At 38.8% G+C, this 7,211-nt stretch overlaps 1 pseudogene; it reads right to left on the reverse strand.

The window, feature by feature from the left end:
* Window positions 1-396: 396 nt before the first annotated feature.
* Window positions 397-713, reverse strand: LOC112835611 (PAT complex subunit Asterix-like; annotated as a pseudogene).
* Window positions 714-7,211: the final 6,498 nt, after the last annotated feature.

Consider the following 7,211-nt stretch of genomic DNA (forward strand, 5'->3'; position numbering starts at 1 on the left):
TGGGTAAAGTGAATATGGATATTATCTATACTATACCTGCAAGTTTTCTGTAAGTTTAGGTTTGTTTTGTTTTGTTTCGTTTTTTGTTGCCGGAATGCAAAACTTTATTATTAACTGGTTTGAACAAAAAAGTTGTGGATACACCCAGAAACTTGGACAGCATCTCCCCTAGCAGCAGGCGGGGTGGGGAAGGCAGGTGGGAGGGGTAGGCTTAGGGTAACCCTCTTTCCCTGGGAAAAAGTGGAATCCCAGGAAAAGCATCAGCTTCCCTCCATCTCACTGCGGGCGCCGAGACCATGTCACCCAGGGAAGCCCAGGGCCACAGCTGAGGGCAGAAGGCCTAGCAGCCGGGGGCCAGGCCTGGGGGAAGGTGGATAGAGTGGTCCTAGGATGACATCACCAGGGGGGCATGATGAGCTGAGGGTTCTGCAGATATGACATCACCATGGCAGAGATGGACAGTGTGAGGCTACTCATCATGTGCTTAGTGTCCTCAGAGCTCTGGGAGTTGGCCAAGCTGAGGAAGGAGCAGTAGACAGTGACCCAGGCACACCACTTGAGCTTGAGCAGGAGGCTGCACATGCCGAAGATCGAGCAGAAGCAGGTTCATGTGGTCCAGTGTCGGGTGGTCCGAGGCCGGGTGACACAGGCAGGGGCTTGTACTTCAGCACTTTGTTCAGCCTCCCTGGGTCCGACATATTGTTAGTGGACATGGCAGCTCAGAAGGCGTGACCCTTCCCTTTGTAAGGATAGTTTTGAAGTAAAAATGTTTTAGGGATGCCTGGGTGGCTCATTCGGTTAAGCGTCTGCCTTCTGCTCAGGTCATGATCTCGGGGTCCTGGGGGGGAGCCTCGCATGGGTCTCCCTGCTCAGGGGGAGCCTGCTTCTCCCTCTGCCCCTCCCCCCACTGGTGTGTGTGTGTGCGCGCTTTTTCTCTCTGTCAAATAAATAAATAAAATCTTAAAAAAAATGAAATTCATAAAAGTTTATTTATGACTGAAAAAAAAAGCAGTATCTACTACTTAGAACATAAATGCCAGGCGCTATGCAAAGTACTTGTGGAAAAACAAACTACTGTTTTCCCAGTATCTATTCTTATTTTCTTCCAAAATTAGTATAACCTTGATGGGGGGCAGGGGAGCCAATCTTGCCACCTGTCTCTCTCTCTCTCTCTCTCTGTTTTTTTAAATTGAAGTATAGTTGACATACAATGTTATCTTAGTTTTAGGTGGACAACATAGTGATTCAACATTTATATACATTACAAAATGTTCACCACAATTGTAGTTATCAGCCACTGTTTTTTAAAATAAAGTTTATTAGAGAGCACCCATTCATTTGTGTATTTTTTTATGGCTGCTTTTGTGCCTCGACAACAGTTAAGTAGTTGCCACCAAGACCATCTGGTCCACAAAGCAGAAAATATTCACTGTTAGGCCCTTTTCAGAAACAGCTTGCTAACCCCTGCTCTAAACCAGTAGGTCCCAAATTTTAGTGAGAATTAGAAACACATGCACATGCACACGTGCACACACAGACACACACACACACACACACAGACACACAGATACACAAACACAAACACACACAGACACACAAACACAAATACACACAGACACACACACACACACACACACACACACACACATCTTTTCTGAGCCGTTTGTATCGTACCCTTTTACCCCTTAATACTTAAGAGTATATTTTCTAAGAACAAAGATATTTTTTAATAACCACAGTACAGTAATCAAATTCAGGAAAATTAAAATAAATAAATACTTTTATCCAATTTATAGTCCACATTCCAGTTTTGTCAACTGCCCCAGTAATGTCCTTTACAGCGTTTCTTTCCTCCTCTTATACAGGATCTGGCCCAGGATCACATATTGCATTTTTGTATCTTTTTTTGAGTTGTTTCTCACGTCATTTCCCTATTTTCAATAGGATTTTTAATGTTTTTTTCAATTTTTAGAAATTCTGTATTAGAAGTGTTAGCCCTTTACCTCTGATACATGCTGCAAAAGTTTCCTTGTAATTTGTCATTTGACTCGTGACTTTACTGATGGTATGTTTCTGCCCATGCACCCGTGCAAAAAGGTTTTTTAATGTGAAACTTATTTTTGCATCTGAATTTTGAGTCATAGTTAGAAGCTCCTTCTACACTGACATTAAAGTTGAATTCACCCATATTTTCATCCAGTACTTATATAGTTTCATGCTTTACATTTTGATCTCTGATTCATTTGGGGTTTATTTTTATGTGAGGCATGAAGAGTGAATCTAATTTCATCTTTTTCCAAATGGCTGCCCAGTTGTCTCAGTAGCATTTATTAATCTTTGCCCCAGGGATTTGTGATTCCATCATTATCATATATGAGATTTCTATATGCATTTGGGTCTATTTATGGACTTTTAATTCTATTTCATTGGTCTGTTTGGTGATACATGTGCTGGTATCATATGGTTCTAATTATAGAGGTCTTGCAGAGTATTTTAATAGCTGACATAGCTATTCCTTCCCCAAGTAGCTCTTACTTTGCTATGTTTTCCTAGATTCTCCAGGATGTTTATTTTTCCCTATGAACTTTATTTCCTATCAACTTGTCTAGCTCCAGAAAAAACGTGTTGGTGTTTTTATAGGGATCACGTTAAAATTCTGAATTAAGTACAGAACTGATATCTTAATGATTTTGAGACAAGAAAAAGGGACATATTTCCATTTGTTTTAGTCTCTTTGTGTGTCTTTCAGGAATGTTTTATAACTTTCTTTGTATACGTATTCAACATATTTTGTAAAGTCTGTTCCTATATATTTTATCTTTTTTTATCTTAATGCCCTGTAAATGGGCATTAAGAAATTTGAGATTTAAGAGATTTGAATGTTGCATGTTAATTTTATATCCTGTTCCCTTACTGAGTTACTTTATTGTTATCTAAATTTCATAAGTAATTTTCTAGGGTAGCACTGTCCAATTGAAATATAATGTAGTCAGACGAGGGATTTTAAATTTCCTAGAGGCTAAAGTAAAAAGAGTTAAAGAAACAGATGAAAAAGTGAATAGTATATTTTATTTAATTCAGTATATCAAAATATCACTTTAGCATAAAATCAATAGTAAAATTATTAATAAGAGATTGTAAATTCTTTTTTTATATAAAGTCTTGAAAATTTACAGCATATTTCAATCTGGATCTTAAATTTTTATCAGAAAAAAATTCACTTTTGTAAATTTAGATTTCATAAATTTTACAGTTGAAAAAGTATATTCACATATCCAAATTCTTCCAAACATACTTAAAAGTTTTCTTAGCACTGAAGCAAGTACGAAAACAAGCATTTCCCTTTAATAGTCACATCCAACTTGACAAAACTGGTTCTTCTTTTTTAGACGAACTAATTCGACTTTGTAGCAAAAGCATCTATCTGTTAAGAAAATTCACAAATTCTTGTGTCAACTCAGTATTACTAACATCAAATCCAAAAGGGGATTTCATGAGTGAAAATTCAGCCTTGAAATGAGGAAAGCAAGCCTCCCAGGGGTAACTCTCAGCCGATGGGGAATAACAACCTGGATAAATACGCCTGCGTGCTATCACTCATGTGGATAGTTCTGAGAGACCCTCCTGTATGCTCCTCAGGAGGTCCCATGGGACATATCCTCACTGGTGACCTTGATAATGCACACTTTTATTGTCAGCTCTCCCTCCTGGGCTTCACTCTGGCCCCATGGAATCACCTTGTTCAAGAACCACTGGCACTTACAGGCCCTTCTCTCAGGCTGTTTTTTCCAAGGAAAATCAAACAAAGAGATCTACAAAGTTTGGAGCATGGGGCATCTGTAAAAGCTGGAGTGCTTGTAGAAAAACAAACTAGAAATAGCTGCTAAGTCCTTCAAATATTGTTCTGGAGCTTGAGTGAAAAATGAGAACTAGAAACGGATTTAAATTTATTTCTTATTAAATTAAGTAAGGAGAGAGACAATGTTAAAACCATGGTCTGTACTGTGGCTGTGTAAGAGAATATGCTTCTCTCTTTAGGCATATACAACTTACTCTTGAAGGTTTAGAAAAACTATATGTACGTATGGATATGTTGGTATATATTGGGGGGAGGAGAGGGAGAGTTTCTGGATAAAGAGTATATGGATGTTCTTGTACTATTCATGGAACTTTTCTGTAATGAAATTATTTCCAAATAAAAAGCTTAAAAAAAACTATTATAAAGTTCTTTTCAAAAACAGCAAAATTCAGTCATATATCAGCAAACTTTTATCTTTTTACCACCTCCCTATAAAAAAATTTCCTGGTGATGCTGACAAGTTAATATTCTTAAAACTTCCACATTTGGGCTCATTTAAAAAAAAAAAAGCAGAGGAAATATTCACTCGGAAGCAATTATTAACAGTCACACTTTCCCCCACTTGAAAACAAAAGGTAATGTTGGCGCTTGCCTTTAAAATCTTGGCAGCCCTTTCCTCTATCTTGATGACCTGGTTTGCAGAGACACTGTGAAAATTCATTAGGAAATGGTAGAAACAGCTGAGATGTGGGGTTCAAAGGTCATGCACTGCTGTAATTTCTTTTCTGGGTTTCTGGGAAACTTTGCTCAGGAAATCTCTTGCTGAGTTAGTGAGCAAAGACAATACATAAATGGTGGGGAGAAGGTGTGTTAATGAACAAAAGGTACACTTTGCAGCAACTTGAGCAGATGTATGTGGGGCAGCTCTAACTTGTCAAGGCTGGAAGAACTTTTACAACTGATAATATACAATTCTTTCGCTCGCCAGAGTTCTACTATTGGGGCAACTCACAACTGTCATCTGCTCTCACTGCTCATTTGCAGTTTCCATTGTTTTTAAATGATACCTGCCAAGTCATCAACCCTCAGTACTTAAATATATTCAGCACCAGGCAGCTCATTACACCTGAAACAGCACTATTGAAGTCCGGGTCCTTGTATGCACATTGATATTCTTTGAGTCATTATTTTTAATAGTAATAAAAAATTAGGAAGAATTTAAATGACAATCAATAGAAAAACTTAATTTGCTGAAATCCTAAGTATTATTAAAAAGAGTAAGTTGGATCTATATATATTTGAAAAAAGTCTCCACTATATTGTTAAGCAAAAAATAAGAGGTTATAAAATAGTTTACATAATGTTCTGATTTTCGTACAAAAAACTGTAGTTTATATCCGTCTGAAAAAAAAAAAAGGTAGTCTAGAAGGATAAATTCCAAACAATTTCACGTTGTTACCGTGGTTTCCTGTGGGGAGGATCCTAGAAACAACTTACTCCCATTTCCCCCCAACCCTCAACTGGGGGAAGAGTTTCCCTTACACTTCCGACCTCTTGGCCCTTATTCCTACTCCATTCCTTGGAGGTGTCTGAGTCATATGATGGAGCAAGCTTATTCTCTCCAACTCTTATTTCTAGGTAAGGAGCAGGCATCAGAGGAATACCACTCCTGTAGATGGGTGGAGGGGTAAGTTTGCAGAAGTGAACAGGTTTAACTCAGTCATGTCGTATCTTTCCAAACTCTGCTGGGAATCGGAACTCAACAGAACCCACTCCTCTGCCCTCCCAGTCCACGCTGTAAATTTAATGGAGGTGGACCTTCTTAGGTTGTATAGTATTCTCTATGACTGGGACAGCTGAGTGCTACCCTGGGGTTTGGTATTAGCAAGGCCGCCTGCTGTCTCCCACCTAGGCCACATTCTATAGTAGTTCTAACAGTAACAAAGCTGACGTTTTGATGTCTATTTGCTCGACTCTTTAACTCCATGGTTCTGATCTTGGGTGAGTAGTAAGTATCATTCATTAGAAGTCCTCAAGTGTGAAAACGATATTCTCTTTGTATTTTTTATGCTTACATATTGTTTGAATTTTTTGTAATAATGAGCATGTATTACATATAGAGATATAGATACCTCTAGATGTAGAGATGTAAGGTCATAAAACCTATATCCTCACAGTTTTTACCTAGTATTAGGATTCCTGCCTCCTCTTTGATTCGTATTGTTCTATATTCTTCAATTTTGCTTAAAGAAACACAGTGCCTTCCAAGCTTGGAAGGGGTGCTTTGCCTTGACCCACTCTCTACTCCCTTGGTCATTGGTCACTAATGTTCTTGTTCTATATGTGATTTTCCCTTATGATTTATTTTATTTTTGAAGGGTTTATTTATTTATTTGAGAGAGAGAGTATGAGAAAGAGAGAGAGCACGAGAAGGGGGAAGGTCAGAGGGAGAAGCAGACTCCCTGCTGAGCAGGGACCCTGACGCAGGACTCCATCCTAGAACTCCAGGATCATGACCCGAGCCAAAGGCAGTTGCTTAACCAACTGAGCCACCCAGGCACTACTTCCCTTATGATTTAACACATCCAATTTCCCTGCTTTCATAGAGACCACTGCCTTTCTATTCCATTAAGTCATACCTACTCTGGGGAAAAGCCATCCCTATTTTTCTAGGCCCCAGGATAATTTTGCTTTGGTGACAGCCAAAATATTGTCTCCCAAGCATTTAGGGAACACCTTCATTTTCCATATCATGGCCTTTAAATATATAAAAAATTATTTCTACTCAAATCTTTTTTTTTCCCTCCAGGTAAAGTATCCCCAGTTTTCTTAACTATTTGTCATATGACATGGTTTTGATTCCCTCTAATATTTTGGTTACTCTCCTTGGAATGGCCCCTGGTTTGTTGATAAACCTCCTAAAAGGTGTTAAAAAATGACAACCAGGGGTGCCTGGGTGGCTCAGTTGGTTAAGCAACTGCCTTCGGCTCAGGTCATGATCCTGGAGTCCCGGGATCAAGTCCTACATCAGGCTTCCTGCTCAGCAGGGAGTCTGCTTCTCCCTCTGACCCTCTTCCTTCTCGTGCTTTCTATCTCTCATTCTTTCTCTGAAATAAATAAATAAAATCTTAAAAAAAAAAATGACAACCAAAGCGGAATACTGTTCTCTGGGTGTGATCCGACCAAAGCTGAATAGAAAACCAACTTGTTCTAAGGACGGTATACTCTTATCTCAGTTGCAAGAGTTGGGGTGCAATCTCATAGGATATGTTATATTGGTGATCATGTCAGGGAATCCACTCATATTGGGCTTACTGTGATAGAAAACATATAAATCACTTTCATCCATGCTCTTGGTGACAGACTCATTGCTCTCAACACATAAATATCTCAGGTAACTTCCATGCTAGAT

This window comes from Callorhinus ursinus, unplaced genomic scaffold, assembly GCF_003265705.2.
Source record: "Callorhinus ursinus isolate GAN/ISIS: 27379988/994484 unplaced genomic scaffold, GSC_fseal_2.0 scaffold4, whole genome shotgun sequence".
In the NCBI taxonomy this organism is placed as follows: Eukaryota; Metazoa; Chordata; class Mammalia; order Carnivora; family Otariidae; genus Callorhinus; species Callorhinus ursinus.